Source organism: Ovis canadensis, chromosome 3 (genome assembly GCF_042477335.2).
Source record: "Ovis canadensis isolate MfBH-ARS-UI-01 breed Bighorn chromosome 3, ARS-UI_OviCan_v2, whole genome shotgun sequence".
In the NCBI taxonomy this organism is placed as follows: domain Eukaryota; kingdom Metazoa; phylum Chordata; class Mammalia; order Artiodactyla; family Bovidae; genus Ovis; species Ovis canadensis.
Genome location: NC_091247.1, coordinates 49,617,775 through 49,639,731, shown reverse-complemented (window position 1 = coordinate 49,639,731; position 21,957 = coordinate 49,617,775). Strand labels below are relative to the sequence as shown.

The following is a 21,957-nucleotide window of genomic DNA, read 5'->3' as shown; positions in this document are numbered from 1 at the left end:
TTAAAGATTTTAAAATTTAAAAAATAAAAAACTAAAAAAAAAAGCTTTATTTAGATATGACTGATATACAAAAAATAATTCACCCTTTAACGAAAGAATTAATAATTTGACACTAGTGAAATTATAACCACACTTAAGATAATTAACATGTACACCACAATTCAAAGATTACTCACACCCCTTGGGAATCCCTGGATAACCACTGATATAATTTCTAACATTATAGATTAGCTTGAGTATTCTACAATTTTTTACATATGGAGTCCCTGAGACTGCATTTTCTGTTTGGTTCTCATTCAGCATAAATATTTTGGAATTCATCTGTGTTGTTACAGGTATCAGTACTTCTTTTTTTTAATATCACTGTTGCTGTTCAGTCGCTCAGTTGTGTTTGACTGTGAGACCCCAAGGACTACATCACACCAGATTTCTTTGCCCTTCACCATCTCCTGGAGTTTGCTCAAACTCAGGTCCATTGAGTCGGTGATGCCATTCAACCCTTTCATCCTCTGTCATCCCCTTCTGCCTTCAATCTTTCCCAGCATCAGGGTCTTTTGAAATGAGTGGGCTCTTTGCATCATGTGGCCAAAGTATTGGAGCTTCACATTCATCAGTCCTTCCAATGAGTATTCAGGGTTGATTTCCTTTAGAATTGACTGATTTGATCTCCCTGCTGTCCAAGGGACTCTCAAGAATCTTATCCAGCACCACAGTTTAAAGGCATTAATTCTTTGGAGTTGAGCCTTGTTTTTTCTCCAGCTCTCACACCCATACATAACTACTGGAAAAACCATAGCTTTGACTATATGGACCTTTGTAGGCAAAGTAATGTCTCTGCTTTTTAATATGCTGTCTAGGTTTGTCATTGCTTTTCTTCCAATGAATCTATTATGAGAATATATCACATTACTTTGTCCATTCACTTATTAATGGTTATTTGGTTACTGGAGAATACATGGTTATTTTAAACAGAGCTGCTATGAGCATTTGAATACAGGTTTCTATATAGAATGTACTTTTATTTATTTGATAAAATGTATAATTATAGAAGGGATGGGTCCTTTGGTAGGAGGAAGCAGCATATGGGACTTCTATTGATAGTTGGCTTTCATCCCTGTCCACAGTTAATGAGGTCCATCTTTTGAATTTTAGACATATTAATAGCTTCACTTGCAATGCAGGAAACCCATATTTGATTCCTGGATCAGAAAGATCCCCTGGATAAGGAAATGGTAATCCACTCTAGTATACTTCCCTGGGAAATCCCATACACAAGAGAAGCCTGGTGGGCTACAGTTCAAGGGTTTGGAAGAGTTGGACATGATTTAGTGACTAAATCACCACAGTAGTTAAGTGATAGAATCTTTGGTTCTAATTAACATTTCTTTAATGAAAAATCTTGTTAAATATCTTTTCATATGCTTATTTCTCATCTGTACATGTTCCTTGGTAAAGTGTTCAATTTGGGGGCAATTTAAAAATGTTATTGTTTGTCTTCTTGTTTTATTATTGAGATTAGAAATTTATATACTCTGGATGTAGATATTTTATATCAAATATATGATTTGCAAATATTTTCTTCCAGTTTGTGACTTGCCATTTGACTGTGTTTTAAAGAACATAACTTCTTATTTTGATGAAACCCTATTTAACAACTTATTCATTTATTAATTGTTTTGTGTACTGTATCTAAGAAATCTTTACCTAACTCAAGTTTACAAATATTTTCTCCTACGTTATCCTTATTACATTTATAGTTTTAGGTTTTGTATTTGCATCTATGATCCATTTAGAGGTTTTGTACATGGTATGAGGTATGGATTGAAGGTCATTTTTTTCCCTATGAATATGTATCTTATTGTACTTTTATTGAAAAGGTGGTCCATTCTCTACTGAACTGTCTTTAAACCTTTATTTAAAATTAATTTATCATCTTATGTATTTTTTTTCAGTCTGCCAATCTTATTATAACTGGGATTTGATATCACAAGGTTTTGTTTAATGCAGGTTTTTAAATTAATCTTGAAATGAGGTATTATAAATCTTATAAACTTGCCCTTTTGTAAAATTGTTTTGGCTAGTCTACATTAAAAATATTTTTTTTCCAGAATGAATGTTAGAATGAGCAATTTCTAAAAAATGTATTATCTTTTGCATAAAATTCATGGATGAAATCTTAGGAGTATTGATTATTTAAAAAGGAAGCTTTGTATACTTTTATAATTCACATAACAAATCAAACAACATGGGAAAGAGCTGTCACTTTTACTGAGTGATATTAAAGAATAATGAATTTCAACTTTGCAATGTTAAATGTAGTTATTCTTCTAAGATATTTAACTCTATGTCATATATATACTAATTAACTTCTTGGAAATAATAAAACATATGCATATGAGAAATTACATGTATTTCATTTTGCTTCAAGATACATGCTAAATGAAAATAAGGGTGTTGGCTCTGTTGACAGCCAACTTGTGTCTGAAACTTGAGGACATTTCTTAACTTCTTAGCCTAATTCTTAGTGACACAGCTCTAAAGGTCCATTTATTAATATTCTTATTTTAAGTTAGAAAATTTTGAGAAAGATCTTTGTTTTGCACAGGAGTAAAAATTATATACTATACATTGCATGTGTACATGCTCAGTCATGTCTGGACTCTTTGTGACCCCACAGACTGTATCTCACCAGGCTCCTCTGTTCATGTAATTTTCCAGGCAAGAATACTGGAGTGGATTGCCATTTCCTTCTTCATATTCATTAATATTCTTAAATGGATCTTTCTCAAGCTTAGCAGCAAGGCTCAAATACATTTTGTTATAGTAATGAAATATTTGGCATGTGGGGATATTCACTATATCATTTCCCTGATATTTTTACCCCAAATGCAATCCTTTTGAAAATTTTGAAATTTTGCGACATGTAATCAGTCTCTATAAAGATGTAAGCTATAAAATGACGCACCTTGATAACACTTTTTTAAAACACTTTTCAGTGGTGAAAGGGGTCCTTATATGTATGATTCCTAAGGGAGGTTTTTATACTAAAAGTAAATGATCATTTAAAATGTTTACTTTGAAAAAGTTGCACTAGAGATAGACAAAATTTTCTGACTCAGGGAGAATCTCAATGCACAGATAATAAACCCTTACTTTCTCTCACTTGCATCATAGCAGAAACATAGAAGAGCAGGGAACAGGGTCATAGAGTAAGAGCAGAGAAAAAGCTTTTCTCTCTTGTGGCTAGGGTTCTGATATTGAATATCATTTGAGTTTGTGTTACAACAGATTTTGTTCACCTCCTGTCTTTGGGTAACATTGTATCAGTAACTCAAACCCTTCCCTGGACCCTGTTATGTTTAAGAGAGAATATAGAAATTTTCAACTTTGATGCACATTTCCTATCCGGTAAGCTTAGCTTCTGTTTTTCAGTGGGCAATATTTATCAAGGACTATCCTTTTCTGGTCTTTCTGACTCTGCACTGCTGTTGATTATATGTTATTAATGCTATCTAGCCATCTCCTTCTCTGCCATCCCCTTCTTTTCCTTCAATCTTTCCCACCATCAGGGTATTTTCCAATGAGTTGGCTCTTCACATTAGGTGGCCAATGTATTAGGGCTTCCAATGAACAGTCAGGATTGATTTCCATTAGAATTGACTGATCTGATGTCCTTACAGTCCAAGGGACTCTCAAAAGTTTTCTTCAGCACCACAATTTTAAAGCATTAATTCTTCAGTTTCAGCCTTCTTTGTGGTCCAATTCTCACATCCATTTATGAGTGGAAAAACTATAACTTTAACTAGATAGACCTTCGTAGCCAAAGTGATGTCTCTGCTTTTTATTACACTGCTTAGATTTGTCATAGCTTTCCTTCCACAGAGCAAGCATCTTCTAATTTCATGGCTGCAGTCATCATCTACAGTGATTCTGGAGGCTGAGAAAATGAAACTTGTCACTGCTTCCAATTTTTCCCCATCTGTTTTCTGTGAAGTGATGGGAACAGATGCCATGATCTTAGTTTTTTTTAATGTTGAGTTCAAGACAGCTTTCACTCTCTCCTTTCTCCCTTATCAAGAATCTCTTTAGTTCCTTTTCACTTTCTGCCATTACAGTGATATCATTTGCACATCTCAGGTTGTTAATATTCCTCCCTGGAATCAAGTATAATTTATGATTCATCCAAGATAGTATTTTTTTTCTGGAATCCCCTTACTTTCTTCATGATCCAACTAATGTTGGTTTATTGATCTCTGGTACCTCTGCCTTTTTGAAACCCAGCTTGTGCATTTGGAAGTGCTCAGTTCACATACTGCTGAAGAGCTTGAAAGATTTTGATCATAATCTTCAGCATGTGAAATGAACACAATTGCATGGTAGTTTCAACCTCCTTTGTCATTGTCCTTCTATGGGATTGAAATGAAAACTAATATTTTCCAGTCCTGTGGCCACTTACAAAGTTAGACCTATATAGTCTGCTTGGGTTGCTATAATGAATTACCATGCACTAGCTGGATTAAGCAATAGATATGTATTTCTCATAGATGTGGAAGCCGGAAAGTCCAAGATCAAAGCGCCAGCTAATATGGTTCCTTGGCTTACAGGTGGCCACTTTCTCTGCATCCTCCCATGGTAGAGATAGCATTCTTTCTTCCTCTTCTTATAAAACCACTAACCCCATCATGAGAACCCCACCTTCATGACCCTGTCTTTTCCTAATTAACTTCCTAAGCTCCTATCTCCAAATAATAACACATTGGGAGTTAGGACTTCAACAATTCAGTCAAGAAACACTTTGGCATAAGATTGTACTAATGAATGAATGCTGGATTTGCTATTTCCGCTTATACTTTTGACAGTGTCAGACAGGCTGTGTTTTTCAGTCTGTCCCAGACCTATCAGGCACCTACTTTCTTTTATTTAAGGAGAAACATGCACTTGTTTTGTCACCTAGCATTCTGGTATATGATAGTGTGCAAAAAGTAGATCTTGAGTGTCATTAAAGTGCATTTGAGATAGTATCAATATGTCCCAAGTGTCATATCACAAATAGTGAAACAAAAGAACATGCTAGAATTGGTAGCAACAAATTTCATCTCTTTAAAACTGCTGCTGCTGCTACTGCTGCTGCTGTTGCTAAGTTGCTTCAGTTGTGTCCAACTCTGTGCAACCCCATAGACGGCCTTCCACCAGGCTCCCCCATCTCTGGGATTCTCCAGGCAAGAATAGTGGAGTGGGTTGCCATTTCCTTCTCCAATGCATGAAAGTGAAAAGTGAAAATGAAGTCGCTCAGTCGTGTCCAACTCTTAGCGACCTCATGGACTGCAGCCTACCAGGCTCCTCTGTCCATGGGATTTTCCAGGCAAGAGTACTGGAGTGGGGTGCCATTGCCTTCTTCGCTCTTTAAAACTACTCACTAACAACTTATTAACAGTGCTAATTTTTCAGTTAATGTGTACCATTACCTAAGTGTATTGCAAAAGATGAAAATAAATTTTTCTAATAAAGGGTATCATGATAAATTTTCATCAATGTGTTCTTTGTTAATATTTTACTCCTAAGATTGAGAATAAATTATGATACAAATAATTGACACATTTTTATTAGGATTATAAAATTTATCTTGGCCTCAAACGTCAGGAATTGTATAGATTCTCTTAGAAATGTATCTATGACAACATGGGGATCCTTCTGTTTTTCATTTTTACTGGGCTTTGTCATTCTACATATTCTTCAAATTTCTATACTTCTGTCTTTAAGGCTGAAATTTTCCCCTGCATATATGCTAAGAGTCCTTGCTTCTCTCTTACCTACTTTATTGCTTCCCCTTATTTAGACAATATAGCATTGTAGTTGTGGAACTTACTCAGGATGCCTGAGTGTGAATCCAGCCTTTACCACTTAACTAGTGCCTAGTTTCCTTTTCTGTTGAAATTGAATATTAAAAAGTTTCTTATGAGACTTGTGAAGACTAAATAAACTACTACATGTAAAGTGCAAAAAAGAGTTCCTGGCATGGAGTGAACAATTCACCAAGCAGTAACTATTATTATTACTAATAATAGTACTTTTTTACTTCCTATAGATTTGAGAAATCCTTTCATTACACCTGAGCTAGTATATCATACTGCTGGAACTTTTCCTGCAGAAGCCGACCAAAGAATTCACCCCAAGAACTGTCTTTAAAATATTGTGAGTGTAGGTGTTTCCTGTGTCTTTGGTGAATTTTACAAGTAGGGTCAAAAGTAAAAGTATTTCAGTCCCTAGCATTGCTGGGGAAGAGTGAGCTGAACTCTCAGTCATAAACTTGGTATTTCATAAGCATTAACTCATGTAACCCTCAGAATGGTAATATCTTTGGATTAATATCATTGTACCTATTTTACAGATGAGTAAACTGAGATGACCTCTAGGTGATGAAACTAGTGTGAAACTCAATAATCAAAGCTATTTTTTTCCTAAATTATTCTACCATAAAAATTTTAAAATAAAGTTACAGATTACACAAACATAATGATTATTTGATTAGTAATCAAATGTATCTTATGTTGAGAGATAATATGATTTATACTCTATTTCAAATAACATATTTACAAGGTTAGAATTTAATTATTTTCTACCTTTACTGAGATATAACTGACATATTTATTATTGTTTTATTCTCTTCAACACTACAATTTTAAGAAATTTATTTTCAACAATGCCTTAACATTTAGTTTGGAAGAGGGTTGAAACTGAATAAAGCGTAATTCTCACTTTTAAGGAATGTAAAATATTCTGTAAAATTAAGTGTATCAAATGATAGAAAAGACTGATCTCATAAGAAAGGCATAATCATGGTAAAATCAGCTAGAATTTATTTAGGGCCTAGTTTATGGCAGCAACTGTGTTAAGAATTTAAAATTTTCTTCTTTAAACCTCAACCTAAAATATGATATACGTATTATTGTATCCAGTTATTGAGGAACTATTGAAAAATAGTGATTAAAGCAGGTACTTCAAAAACAGAGTCAGGATTCAAACACATTCTTAAAGAGATGGGAATATCAGATCACCTTACCCACCTCCTGAGAAATCTGTATGCAGGCCAAGAAGCAACGGTTAGAACTGAATATGGACAACAGACTGATTCAAAACTGGGAAAGGAATGTGTCAAGGCTGTATATTGCTACCCTGCTTATTTAACTTATATGCAGAGTATAACATGAGAAATGCCAAGCTGCATGAAACAAAAGCTGGAATCAAAATTGCCAGGAGAAATATCAATAACCTCAGATATTCAGATGATACTACCTTTATGGTAGAGTGTGAAGAGGAACAAAACAGCCTCATGGTGAAAGTAAAAGAGGAGAGTGAAAAACGAAGATCATGGTATCCAGTCGCATCACTTCATGGCAAATAGATGGGAAAACAATGGAAACACTGACAGGCTTTATTTTCTTGGACTCCAAAATCACTGCAGATGGTAACTGCAGCCATGAAATGAAAAGATGCTTACTTCTTGGAAGAAAATCTATGACAAACTTAGACAGCATATTAAAATGCAGAGACATTATTTTGCTGATGGGATTCCCTGGTAGCTCAGCTAGTAAAGAATCCACCTGCAATGCAGGAGACCCTGGTTTGATTCCTGGGCCAGAAAGTTCTGCTAGAGAAGGGATAGGCTACACACTCCAGTATTCTTGGGATTCACTAGTGTCTCAGCTTGTAAAAAATCTGCCTGCAATACGGGAGACCTGAGTTTGAATCCACAGTTGGGAATATCCCCTAGAGAAGGTAAAGTATTCTCCAGTATTCTGGCTTAGAGAATTCCATGGACTGTATAGTCCACTGGGTCTCAAAGAGTCAAACACAACTGAACAAATTTCATTTTCATTTTTTTTTCCTTTTATTTTGCTGACAAAGGTCCATATAATCAAAGATATGGTTTTTCCAGCAGTTATGTATGGATGTGAGAGTTGGGCAATAAAGAAAGCCGAGCACTGAAGAATTGAAGCTTTTGAACTGTGGTGCTGGAGAAGACTCTTGATAGTCCCTTGAACTGCTGGAGATCAAACCAGTCCATCTTCAAGAAATCAGTCCTGAATGTTCATTAGAAGGACTGATGCTGAAGCTGAAACTCCAATACTTTGGCCACCTGATGCAAATAACTGATTCATTGGAAAAGACCCTGATGCTGGAAAAGATTGAAGGCAGAAGGAGAAGGTGATGACAGAAGATGAGATGATTGGATGGCATCACGGACTCCATGGATATGATTTTGAGCAAGAACTGTGTGTTCCCCATGAGGGAGTCTGGCGTGCTTCAGTTCATGGAGGCTCAAAATGATGGCCATGATTGAATGACTGAAGTGACAGACTTCATGATTATCTTCCTGTTTACTGTGTGTAACATGGAAAGGAGATAACATAAATGTGAAATATTTATTAAATGCAGAATTGAGTGAAACAGTTATGGTGACTGTAGTTCCCGTTGCTGATTAGGAAGTTAATGCTTTAAAAATAAATGCATTAGCAGCCACTATTGATGAAATTATGATATTTTATTGTGCTGTGATAGAGTGCCTGATGAACTATGAATGGAGGTTCGTGACATTATACAGGAGACAGGGATCAAGGAAAAAGAAATGCAAAAAAGCAAAATGGCTCTCTGAGGAGGCCTTACGAATAGCTGTGAAAAGAAGAGAAGCAAAAAGCAAAGGAGAAAAGGAAAGATATACCCATTTGAATGCATAATTTCAAAGAAAAACAAGGAGAGACAAGAAAGCCTTTCTAGCAATCAATGCAAAGAAAGAGAGGAAAACAATAGAATGGGAAAGACTAGAGATCTCTTCAAGAAAATTAGAAGTACCAAGGGAACATTTCCTGCCAAGATGGGCTCAATAAAGGACAGAAATGGTATGGACCTAACAGAAGCAGAAGATATTATGAAGAGGTGGCAAGAATACTGAGAAGTGTACAGAAAAATTCTTCATGACCCAGATAAACACGATGGTGTGATCACTCACCTAGAGCCAGACATCCTGGAATGAGAAGTCAAGTGGATCTTAAGAAGCATCACTACAAACAAGGCTATTGGAGGTGCTGGAATTCCAGTTGAGCTATTTCAAATCATAAAAGATGATGCTGTGGAAGTGCTGCACTCAATATGCTGACAAATTTGGAAAACTCAGAGTGGCCACAGGACTGAGAAAGGTCCTTTTTCATTCCAATCTCAAAGAAAGGCAATGCCAAAGAATGCTCAAACTACAGCATAATTGCACTCATCTCACATGCTAGTAAAGTAATGCTCAAATTTCTCCAAGCCAGGCTTCAGCAATGCGTGAACTGTGAACTTCCAGATGTTCAAGCTGGTTTTAGAAAAGGCAGAGGAACAAGAGATCAAATTGCCAACATCTGCTGAATCATCTAAAAAGCAAGAGAGTTCCAGAAAAACATCTATTTCTGTTTTATTGACTATGCCAAAACCTTTGACTGTGTTTTCCACAATAAACTGTGGAAAATTCTGAAGGAGATGGGAATACCAGACCACCTGACCTGCCTCTTGAGAAACCTGTATGGAGGTCAGGAAAAAACAGTTAGAACTGGACATGGAACAACAGACTGGTTCCAAATAGGAAAAGGAGTATATCAAGGTTGTATATTGTCACCTGCTTATTTAACTTATATGCAGAGTACATCATGAGAAATGCTGGGCTGGAAGAAGCACAAGCTGGAATCAAGATTGCCAGGAGAAATATCAATAACTTCAGATATGCAGATGACACCACCCTTATGGTGGAATGTGAAGAAGAACTAAAGAACCTCTTATGAAAGTGAAAAAGGAGAGTGACAAAGTTGGCTTAAAGCTCAACATTCAGAAAATGAAGATCACGACATCTGGTCCCATCACATCATGGGAAATAGATGGGAAAACAGTGGAAACAGTGAGAGACTTTATTTTGGGGGGCTCCAAAATCACTGCAGATGGTGATTGCAGCCATGAAATTCAAAGATGCTTACTCTTTGGAATGAAAGTTATGACTAACCTAGACAACATATTAAAAAGCAGAGACCTTACTTTGCCAACAAAGGTCCGTCTAATCAAGGCTATGGTTTTTCCAGTGGTCACGTATGGATGTGAGGGTTGGGCTATAAACAAAGCTGAGCTCCGAATAATTGATGCTTTTGAACTGTGGTGTTGGAGAAGATTCTTCAGAGTCCCTAGGACTGCAAGGACATATAAGCAGTCCATCCTAAAGAAGATCAGTCCTGAGTGTTCATTGGAAGATCTGATGTTAAATCTGAAACACCAATATTTTGGCCACCTGATGCAAAGAGCTGACTCATTTGCACTTGCAAAAGCCCCTGATGCTGGGAAAGATTGAAGGCAGGAGGAGAAGGGGACGACAGAGGATGAGATTGTTGAATAGCATCACCAACTCAATGGATTTGAGTTTGGGTAGGCTCCGGGAGTTGGTTTTGGACAGGGAGGCCTGGTGTGCTGCAGCTCATGGGGTCACGAGTCAGACACTACTAAGCAACTGAAATGAACTGGACTAAACAAGCATGATGGCTTATTTACCCTTTTCAATGCTTAAATATTTGAATACACAAGTTTACATTTATTAGACAATTTACAGAGAGCTAAAAATGAATCAACAGCAGGACACATAGTGTTAGCTATACAAAAGAGCTATTACATGTTGTTTTTGTAAGGAACTGAGTAACTCACGGGAAAGACAGGACTTCAAATCACGTACACACACAAAAAAAGCCTTGTTTAATGGCCACCCACTTACACAGAGGAAAATGGCTGCTTATAAACCAGAAAAAAAAAGCCCTTACTATACACTAAATCTTCTGACCGTTTGATCTTGAGTGTTCTATTGTTTCACTAATGCTGGAGAAGCTGAAGTTGAATGGCTCTAAGAAGACCTACAATACCTTGTTGAACAAACACCCTAAAAAGATGTTCTTTTCATTATAGGGGACTGGAATGCAAAAGTAGGAAGTCAAGGGATAACCTGAAATAACAGGCAAATTTGGTCTTGGAGTTCAAAATAAAGCATGGCAAAGGCTAATAGAGTTTTGCTAAGAGAACACACTGGTCATAGCAAACTCCCTCTTCCAACAACACAAGACTCTACACAGGGACATCACCAGATGGTCAGTTATGAAATCAGATTGATTATATTATTTGCAGCCAAAGATGGAGAAGCTCTATACTATAGTCAGCAAAAACAAGACTGGAATCTGACTGTGACTCAGATCATGAACTCCATATTGCAAAATTCAGAATTAAATTGAAGAAAGTAGGGAAAACCACTAGACCATTCAAGTATGACCTAAATCAAATCCCTTATGATTATACAGCAGAAGTGACAAATAGGTGCAAGGGATTTGATCTGATAGACAGAGTGCCTGAGTAACTATGGACAGAGGTTTGTGACATTGTACAGGAGGTAGTGGTCAAGACTGATCCCAAGAATTAGAAATGAAAAAAGGCAAAATGGTTGTCTGAGGAGGCCTTACAAATAACTGAGAAAAGAAGAGAATCTAAAGGCAAAGGAGAAAAGGAAAGACAAACCCACTTGAATGCAGAGTTCCAAAGAATAGCAAGGAGAAATAAGAAAGCCTTCCACTGTGACCAATGCAAACAAATAGAGAAAAAAAAAAAAAAAAGAATAGGAAAGACTAGAGATCTCTTCAAGAAAATAGAGATACCAAGGGGATGATACTTCATTCAAAGATGAGCAGAGGACAGAAAAAGGACAGAAATGGTATGGGGCTAACAGAAGTAGAAGATATTAAGAAGAGGTGGCAAGAATATACAGAACTATATAAAAAAGACCTTCAAGATCCAGTTAACCATAATGGTGTGATCACTTACTTAGAGCCAGACATCCTAGAATGCAAAGTCAAGTGGGCCTTAGGAAACATCATGACTAACAGAGCTAGTGGAGGCAATGGAATACTATCTGAGCTATTTCAAATCCTAAAAGAAGATACTATGAAAGTGATGCACTCAATCTGCCAGCAAATTTGAAAACTCAGCATTGGCCACAGGATTGGAAAAGACCAATTTTCATTCCAATCCCAAAGAAAGTCAGTGCCAAAGAATATTCAAACTACCACACAATTGCATTCATCTCACACACTAGAAAAGTAATGCTCAAAATTCTCCAAGCCAAGTTTCAACAGTATTTGAACAGAGGACTTCCATATGTTCAAGCTGGATTTAGAAAAGGCAGAGGAGGATCAAATTGCAAACATCTACTGGATCATAGGAAAAGCAGGAGAGTTTCAGAAAACCATCTACTTCTGCTTTATTAATTATACCAAAGACTTTGACTGTGTAGATCACAACAAACTAAGGAAAATTCTTAAATAGATGGGAATATCAGACCACCTTTTCTGCCTCCTGAGAAATCCATATGCTGGTCAAAAAGCAATAGTTAGAACTGGACGTGGAACAGCAGACTGGCCCCAAATCTGAAAAGGAGTTCATCAAGGCTTTATATTGTCACCCAGCGTATTTAACTTATATGCAGAGTACATCATGTGAAATGCCTGGCTGGATGAGGCACAAGCTGGAACCAAGATTGCTGGGAAAAATATCAATAACCTCAGATATGCAGGCGACACCATTCTTATGGCAGAAAGCGAAGAAATAAAGAGCCTCTTGTGAAAGTGAAAGAGAGTGAAAAAGCTGGCGTAAAACTCAACATTCCAAAAAATAAGATCATGACATCTGATTCCATCAGTCTATGGCAAATAGAAGTGGGAACAATGGAAACAGTAAGAAACTTTACTTTTTGGCCTCCCAAATCACTGCAGCCAGTGACTGCAGCCATGAAGTTAAAAGATGCTTGCTCCTTGGAAGAAAAGCTATGACCAACCTAGACAGCATATTAAAAAGCAGACACATTAATTTGCCAGCAAAGGTCCATCCAGTCAAAGCTATGCTTTTTCCAGTAGTCACATTTGGATGTGAGAGTTGGACTATGAAGAAATCTAAGCACCGAAGAATTGATGCTTTTGAACTGTGGTGTTGGAAAAGACTCTTGAGAATCCCTTGGACAGCAAGGTGATCCAACCAGTTAATCCTAAAGGAAATCAAACCTGAATATTCACTGGAAGGACTGATGCTGAAGCTGCAACTCCAATACTTTGGCCACCTGGTGTGAAGAACTGACACATTAGAAAAGACCCTGATGCTGGGAAAGACTGAAAGCAGGAGGAGAAGTAGACAACAGAGGATGTGATGGCTGGATGGTGTCACCAACTCAATGTACATGAGTTTGAGCAAGGTCTGGGAGTTGGTGAAAGACAGGGAAGCCTGGCATGCTACAGTCCATGGGGTCACAAAGAGACAAAACTGAGTGACTGAACTGAAATGAACTGAACCTTCAGAACCAGGAGAAATAAGTTTGTTTTTTATAAGCCAAAAAAAAAAAGATCACTCATTTATATGAATCTTTTTGACATTATTATCATTGCTTACAAAAAATTATATCTGTGGAGTTGAGATCAAAGTGTTTTACAGATATACATATATCTGCAAAATTTACCAGGAAATTTTCCTAAGATAAGTTTACTTCTACTTACAGTTCCAGCAGATATATATTAGAGTTTCTCAAGTATCCTCTATTAGAAGCACAAGCTGGAATCAAGATTGCTGGGAGAAATATCAGTAACCACAGATATGCAGATGACACCACCCTCATGGCAGAAAGTGAAGAGGAACTAAAAAGCTTCTTGATGAAAGTGAAAGAGGAGAGTGAAAAAGTTGGCTTAAAGCTCCACATTCAGAAAACTAAGATCATGGCATCTGGTCCCATCACTTCTTGGGGAATAGATGGGGAAACAGTGGAAACAGTGTCAGACTTTATTTTTTTGGGGGGCTCCAAAATCACTGCAGATGGTGACTGCAGCCATGAAATTAAAAGATGCTTACTCCTTGGAAGAAACGTTATGACCAACCTAGATAGCATATTCAAAAGCAGAGACATTACTTTGCCAACAAATGTCCGTCTAGTCAAGACTATGGTTTTTCCAGTAGTCATGTATGGATGCAAGAGTTGGACTGGGAAGAACGCTGAGTGCCAAAGAATTGATGCTTTTAAATTGTGGTGTTGGAGAAGACTCTTGAGACTCCCTTGGACTGCAAGGAGATCCAACCAGTTCATTCTAAAGGAGATCAGCCCTGAGTGTTCTTTAAAAGCAATGATGCTGAAGCTGAAACTCCAGTACTTTGGCCACCTCATGCGAAGAGCTGACTCATTGGAAAAGACCCTGATGCTGGGAGGGATTGGGGGCAGGAGGAGAAGGGGACAACAGAGGATGAGATGGCTGGATGGCATCACTGACGCGATGGACTTGAGTTTGAGTGAATTCCGGGAGTTGGTGATGGACAGGGAGGCCTGGCGTGCTGTGTTTCACGGGGTCGCAAAGAGTCATAGATGACTGAGCGACTGAACTGAACTGAATTCATTCTTTATATATAAAATGTACATATGTTTATTTCATTAATTGCATCTACTGTCATATATAAAGTTTAATGAACTTGGTGCCACAGAGCAGAGCACTAACCAGAGAAACTAGGGCACCTAAACACATCATAGAGGAGATGGATTTGTGGTGGATGGTTCTGAGAAGTGACTAAGGAATAGTAGATCAGATTTAATCAGATGCTGTCAAGAATGGGGACCATTTAATGACAGAATTTCTTAATTCACTAATCGAGAGATGTGAGCATTTATATTCCATTGGAGTTTTCATTTTTAATAAAACATCAATGAGTCATATCAGTCAGGAGAGCAATTTTGGACATTCTTTTGTCTTTGTGATGTGGCCTTGTTCTTCCTTGTCTTAAACATGGTCATGGTATGGTTTTTCAGCATTTTGGGGGAATAGTATGGTTTGACTGTCAGCAAGCCTATTTTTCACGTTTCTTTAGTAGGTTAGAGTCATTTGCTGATTGCCTCATCTATGTAACTAAAATCAAACCTAATGATATTTAATAATACAAAAACTGAACAGTAAGAAAAGAGTGGAAAGAGGAAATACTCTAAATGCACTAATACTATACTTACTATTTTAATTTTGTAGAAGAATAGATATTGTTGCAATAACTAGAAAACTAAGGGTTTTATATAAACCTGTGAATATAACCTCTCAGCATAAGCCTTCCTAATTATCAGAATAATTGAATACAAATAAAGAGAGAATATACGAAACTTAAAAAACCGACAGAAAATAGGAATTAAAATATAAGTAATAACTGTGTGTGGGCTCAGATGTGTCTGACACTTTGTGACCCCTATGAACTGTCACCTGCCAGGCTTCTCTGTCCATGAGATTTTCCAGACAAGAATACCAAAAGTGTAAGTGAATGGGTTGCCATTCCCTTCTCCACGGAATATTCCTGACCCAGAGATCGAACCTGAGTCTCCTGCATCTCCTGCATTGACAGGCAGAGTCTTTTACCTCTGAGTCACCAAGGAAGTAATAATATTAATATTAAAATACAGCTATTACAGTAGCATATGCCATTAAGATTTTTCCTGTATTAAAAAGAGTAGATTTTCATATTATATAATGGTATCCAACATAAGTCAGTCAGTTAATTCAGTCGCTCAGTCCTGTCTGACTCTTTGTGACTCCATTAACCACAGTACACCAGGCCTCCTTGTCCATCACTGGCTGCCAGAGTCTACCTAAACTCATGTCCATTGAGTCGGTGATGCCATCCAACCATCTCATCCTCTATGTCATCCTTCTCCTGCCCATAATGTTTCCCAGAACCAGGGGCTTTTCAAATGAGTCAGCTCTTCACATCAGGTGGCCAAAGTATTGGAGTTTCAGCTTCAACATCAGTCCTTCCAATGAACACGCAGGACTGATCTCCTTTAGGATGGACTGCTTGGATCTCCTTGCAGTCCAAGGGATTCTCAAGAGTCTTCTCTAGCACCACAGTTCAAAAGCATCGATTCTTTTGTGCTCAGCTTTATTTATAGTTCAACTCTCACATCCATATATGACTACTGGAAAAACCATAGCCTTGACTAGATGGACCTTTGTCAACAAAGTAATGTTTCTGCTTTTTAATATTCTGTCTAGATTGGTCATAACTTTCCTTCCATGGAGTAAGTGTCTTTTAATTTCATGGCTGCACTCACCATCTGCAGTGATTTTGGAGCCCCCCCAAAATTAAGTCAGCCATTGTTTCCACTGTTTCCCCATTTATTTGCCATGAAGTGATGGGACTAGATGCCATGATCTTAGTTTTCAGAATGTTGAGCTTTAAGCCAACTTTTCCACTCTCCTCTTTCACTTTCGTCAAGAGGCTCTTTAGTTATTCTTCACTTTCTGCCATAAGGGTGGTATCATCTGCATATCTGAAGTTATTGGTATTTCTCTTGTCAAGCTTGATTCCAGCTTGTGCTTCCTCCAATCCAGCGTTTCTCTTGATATATTCTGCGTATAAGTTAAATAAGCAAGATGACAATATACAGCCTTGATGTACTTCTTTTCCTATTTGGAACCAATCTGTTGTTCTATGTCCAGTTCTAACTGTTGTTTCCTGAACTGCATACAGGTTTCTCAAGAGTCATGTTAGGTGGTCTAGTTAGTGTTCCCATCTCTTTCAGAATTTTCCACAGTTTATTGTGATCCACACAGTCAAAGGCTTTGGCATAGTCAATAAAGCAGAAATAAATGTTTTTCTGGAACTCTCTTGCTTTTTTGATGATCCAGCAGATGTTGGCAATTTGATCTGTGGTTCCTCTGCCTTTTCTAAAACCAACTTGAACATCTGGAAGTTCACAGTTCACGTATTGCTGAACCCTGGATTGGAGAATTTTGAGCATTACTTTACTAGCGTGTGGGATGAATGCAATTATGCGGTAGTTTGAGCATTCTTTGGCATTGCCTTTCTTTGGGATTGGAATGAAAACTGATCTTTTCCAGTCCTGTGGCCACTGCTGAGTATCCAACATAGTATGATATGAAGAATTATTTAAAATATACCATATTTATTGAAAATAAAATGATGAGCAAAGACATATTAACACATGTATATAATAAAGGTACAGACACAGTGGTCAGATCTAAATATTAAACAAAGGAATTCAGCTCAAAGTTTTAAATAAAGGATTTTTCTAACACTAAAATGTATTATTTACAATGAACATGTCAGTGATGATCTTTTTGTTCACTTTATTATAAAATAATAAGAGCATTCATAAAAAATGGAGGAAACCACACTTACAGGAAACATAAATCTACATCTTTGAAGAGGAAAATTTAGAGAAGACTGTATTGCTAAAATGAGTGCACTAACCAAACTATCTATAGAGTCATTGCAATCTCTATCAAAATGCCAATGGCATTTTTTACAGAAATAGAAAAAAAATCCTAAAATTATTATGGAATCAGAAAAACTCCAAGTAGTCCAAATAATCTTCAGAAAGAATCACAAAGCTGGAGGTATCACACTTAACTTCAAAATATGTCAACATTACAAAGCTGCAGTAGTTAAAGCTGTAGTGTTCTTGCTCAAAGACATACAGTCCAATACAATAGAGAACCCAGAAATAAACCCATGCCTATAAGGACTTCCTGTACTTATGATGAGGTCATCTCCTGGCAAACTCATTGTTAAGTTGAAGATATTCTAAATTAAACATGCAATTATGCAGCTAACCTATCAGTCAGGATGAGCATAACTTAGGTTACCTTAAACATGCTCAGAATACTTAGATTATAGTTGGGCAGTCATCTAAGACAAAGATTATTTTATAATAAAGTATCTAATGTCTTGTAAATAATTCATTAAAACTGTACTGATAGTGACAAATAATGATTATATGGGTACAGAACAGTTGTAAGTGTTTTGGTTATTTCCCCTTGCAACTGCTTAACTTCCTAGTTGCTGTGGCTTGCTGCCACTATACCAAATATCTCTACCCTTGGGAAAAATCAAAATTCAAAGTACATTTTCTACTGAGTGTATATTACTTTCCTTTCATTGTTAAGTTGAACCACTGCAACTCAGTGGTTGTCTGTAGAGCCAAGTGATCCTTACCAAGGGTGCCAGAAGTATATAGTGGGGAAAGAAATCTGTTCAATAAAGTGTTGGGAAACTTTATTTTCATACAGGCAGAAAGTGAAGAGGAACTAAAAAGCCTCTTGATGAAAGTGAAAGAGGAGAGTGAAAAAGTTGGCTTAAAGCTCCACATTCAGAAAACAAAGGTCATGGCATCCGGTCCCATCACTTCATGGGAAATAGATGGGGAAACAGTGTCAGACTTTATTTGGGGGGGGGGGAGGGGCTCCAAAATCACTGCTGATGGCGATTGCAGCCATGAAATTAAAAGACGTTTACTCCTTGGAAGAAAAGTTATGACCAACCTAGATAGCATATTCAAAAGCAGAGACATTACTTTGCCGACTAAGGTCCGTCTAGTCAAGGCTATTGTTTCTCCAGTAGTCCTGTATGGATGTGAGATTTGGGCTGTGAAGAAGGCTGAGTGCCAAAGAATTGATGCTTTTGAACTGTGGTGTTGGAGAAGACTGTTGAGAGTCCCTTGGACTTCAAGGAGATCCAACCAGTACATTCTGAAGATTGGCCCTGGAATTTCTTTGGAAGAACTGATGCTTAAGCTGAAACTCCAGTACTTTGGCCACCTCATGCGAAGAGTTGACTCATTGGAAAAGACTTTGATGCTGGGAGGCATTGGGGGCAGGAGGAAAAGGGGACGACAGAGGATGAGATGGCTGGATGGCATCACGGACTCGATGGACGTGAGTCTGAGTGAACTCCGGGAGTTGGTGATGGACAGGGAGGCCTGGCGTGCTGTGATTCATGGGGTCACAAAGAGTTGGACACGACTGAACGACTGAACTGAACTGAACACAAAGAATAACATTTTATCTTTTGATTACATCATTCAAAAAAGTAAAAATCGACTGGGTGATGGCCTGAGCCTGGCGCTCAATTTAAACACTGAAAACCTGGCTGCTGGTGGACTCCGGAAACGAAATGACATTCGCCTGGCAGGCCACGCTGCTTGCAGCGCCGCGCTTCCCTGAATTGACCCTTTTGCCTCCATTTGCCAACCTCCTCTCGCTGAGCCTGCACTCGGAGGGCTGAGGCCCGCCGCTGAGAGACAGAGGAGGCGGCGCGGAAGGCGGGGACGGGACCCCTGCCGGGTAGCACGTGTTCCTGCTCCTGGAATATTTAAAGGATGCGTCAAAGAAGATAAAAAGTGGGCTTGTGTCTATAAAATGGCTCACCCACGTTCAGGGGAAGGAGCCATTTACTTGTTGAATATGTGTCTACCGCAGCTGTTTGAAATAAAAATTTTCAAGGAAAAAAAAAATCTTGGTTTATAAATGATTCAGTTCAAGCAGGAGGTTTTCTTCACTTTGCCACATCTATGGACTCTCTACTTCTCCACTACCTTATAATGGCCAATAAAGAGGTAAAGTTTCAGCCCCTGGATCAAGTTGTGATTGATGACATGTTCCTGGATTGCAACTTGTTGGTGAAACTTCCTGAATTTGAGAAGTTACTTGGACACGTGACAGAGGAGAAAGAAATAGACAAGAAGAAATACTACAAGTACAGCAAAGAGAAGACATTAAAATGATTTGGAAAAAAAAAAAAAGGTTAATGAGACTATGGCAGCATTAAAAGCCAATAAGTTAAACGTCAGTGCCAGGGTACAGTCTATTACGTTTTTTCTCTAGTGGCCAGGTTTCCAGTGACAAGGACGAGTATTATGTCCATTATGCCCATGGTCTGATATCTGATACATCCCTAAACAATTAAGTGATAACTTATCTAAATATTTAAAGCTTCCAGAACCTCCAGCTTCAGTGCCAAACCCTCCATAGAAGAAGGCAAAGTTATCAGATAAGCCTGTAGAAGCAAAACAATATTACACTAAGTTTAACTGTAAAGATTTCAATACCGTGAAGAAAAATAGTAAAATGACCACAACTCAGAAGGCTTTCGGAGAAGGAAATGGCAACCCACTCCAGTGTTCTTGCCTGGAGAATCCCAGGGACAGAGGAACCTAGTGGGCTGCGGTCTATGGGATTGCACAGAGTTGGACACAACTGAAGCGACTTAGCCGCAGCTGCAGCAGAAGGCTTTGACTAAAGTTGACAAAAGTGGAATGAAAAGTGTTGATTCCTTTTTTGGTGCAAAACATGTTAAAAAAAAATTGGAATGATTTGGACCTTTGAAAGTGAAATTGAGCGAAAATATCTGCTTTCTTCATGTTCTACTTTCATCCTTCCTCCTTGCCACCGTACTTCCGAACACTTAATTACCACTTTTTGAAAAAAGGTAGGATGAGAGCAATTTTCAGATTCACTGGAACATTTCTTTGAATTTGAATTTTGTGTTTCCTGAAAAAAAATATGGGAAAGTAATTGTGAAACATCATGGCTTACAGCCTTTGGAGTTTTATTTGACATCATGAAAAATAATCAAGTGAATAGAATTAACCTTTAGCATCACAAATTCCTCAATAAACTGATGTGACCAAAAAAAGAAAAAAAAAGTAAAAATCAACTCAACAGGGGATTAGAAGCATCAGCTTAAGGTTTGAAGCTATAAAATTCAGAGAAGAGAACTGCAGACAACTTCAGGACATTGATCTTGGCAATATTTATTTTTGGATTTGACATTCAAAGCATAGGCAACAAAAGCAAAAACAGATAAGTAAAATTCCATCAAATTAAAAAGCTTTTTCACACACAGCAAAAGAAAATTAATAGAGTAAAATGTAAATCTATGGAATGGAAAGAAATATTTGCAAGCGTGGAGAATTGGATATGACTTGGCAATAAACAACAACAACATATCCATAAAGTGTTAATGTTCAAAATGTATAAGGAATTCCTACTGTTTAAGAAGCAAAAATCCGAAGAACTCAACTGAAAAAAAAAAAATAGACTAAGGATTTGAATAGACTTTCTCTAAAGAAAATGTATAATTAACCAATAGCTATATGAAAAATGCTCAACATCATTAATCAACAGGGAAAAGCAAATCAAAATAATGAGCTATTACTTCACAGCTGTTAGCATCAGTTGCTCAGTCATGTCTGACTTGTGATCTCATGGACAGTAGCCCACCAGGCTCCTCTGTCCATGGAATTTTCCAGGCAAGAATACTGGAGTGGGTTGCCATGCCCATCTACAGAGGATCTTCCTGACCCAGTTAGGATGTATGGAAATATCATTAACACTTCATCAAAAGAAAGATAACAAGTGTAGGAGAAGATGCAAAGAAAGTGGAATCATCAATATTGATGAGAATGTAAAATGGGGCAGCTGCTGTGAAAAACTGGAGATTTCTCCAGAAATTAAAAATATAACTGCTATAAGACTTAACAATCCTGCTAAGTATTTATCCAATGGGATCAAAATTAGGATCTTGAAGAGCTATTTACACTCCCATGCTCATTGGAGCACTATCCACAGTAACCAAGGGGTATGGAAGCAACTTAAATGTCCATTAACAGGTGAATGCATAAAGAAAATGTGTTATATACACACAAATATCACTGTCATAAAAAATGGAGATCCTGCTATAAGTACAACGCAGATGAACCTTGAGGATAGTATGCTAAGCCAATCACAGAAGAACAAATATTTACACTTAAATGAGGTATTTAAAATAATAAAACTCATCAAGGCATAGAGTAACATTTTGGTTTCCAGTGGCTGTGATGAGGGCAAAGTGAAATGTTGCTATTCAAATCTAAAGTTTCAGCTGTGAAAGATTAGTAAGTTGTAGAGGTCTGCTGTATGACACTGTGTCTGTAATCAACAATACTACATTGTATATTAACAACATTGTATTTTATATTTAAAAGTTTATTAAGATTCTAGTGCTCAGTCATGTTCTGCTGTGGCTCCGAGGACTGTAGCCCACCAGGTTTCTCAGTTCATGCAA

The 21,957-nt window shown here is 37.5% G+C and overlaps 1 pseudogene; it reads left to right on the top strand.

The window, feature by feature from the left end:
• The window catches only part of LOC138436252 (ribonuclease H2 subunit B pseudogene), a 126,846-nt pseudogene extending 106,963 nt beyond the window's left edge, over positions 1 to 19,883 (top strand).
• The last annotated feature ends 2,074 nt before the right edge of the window (positions 19,884 to 21,957 follow it).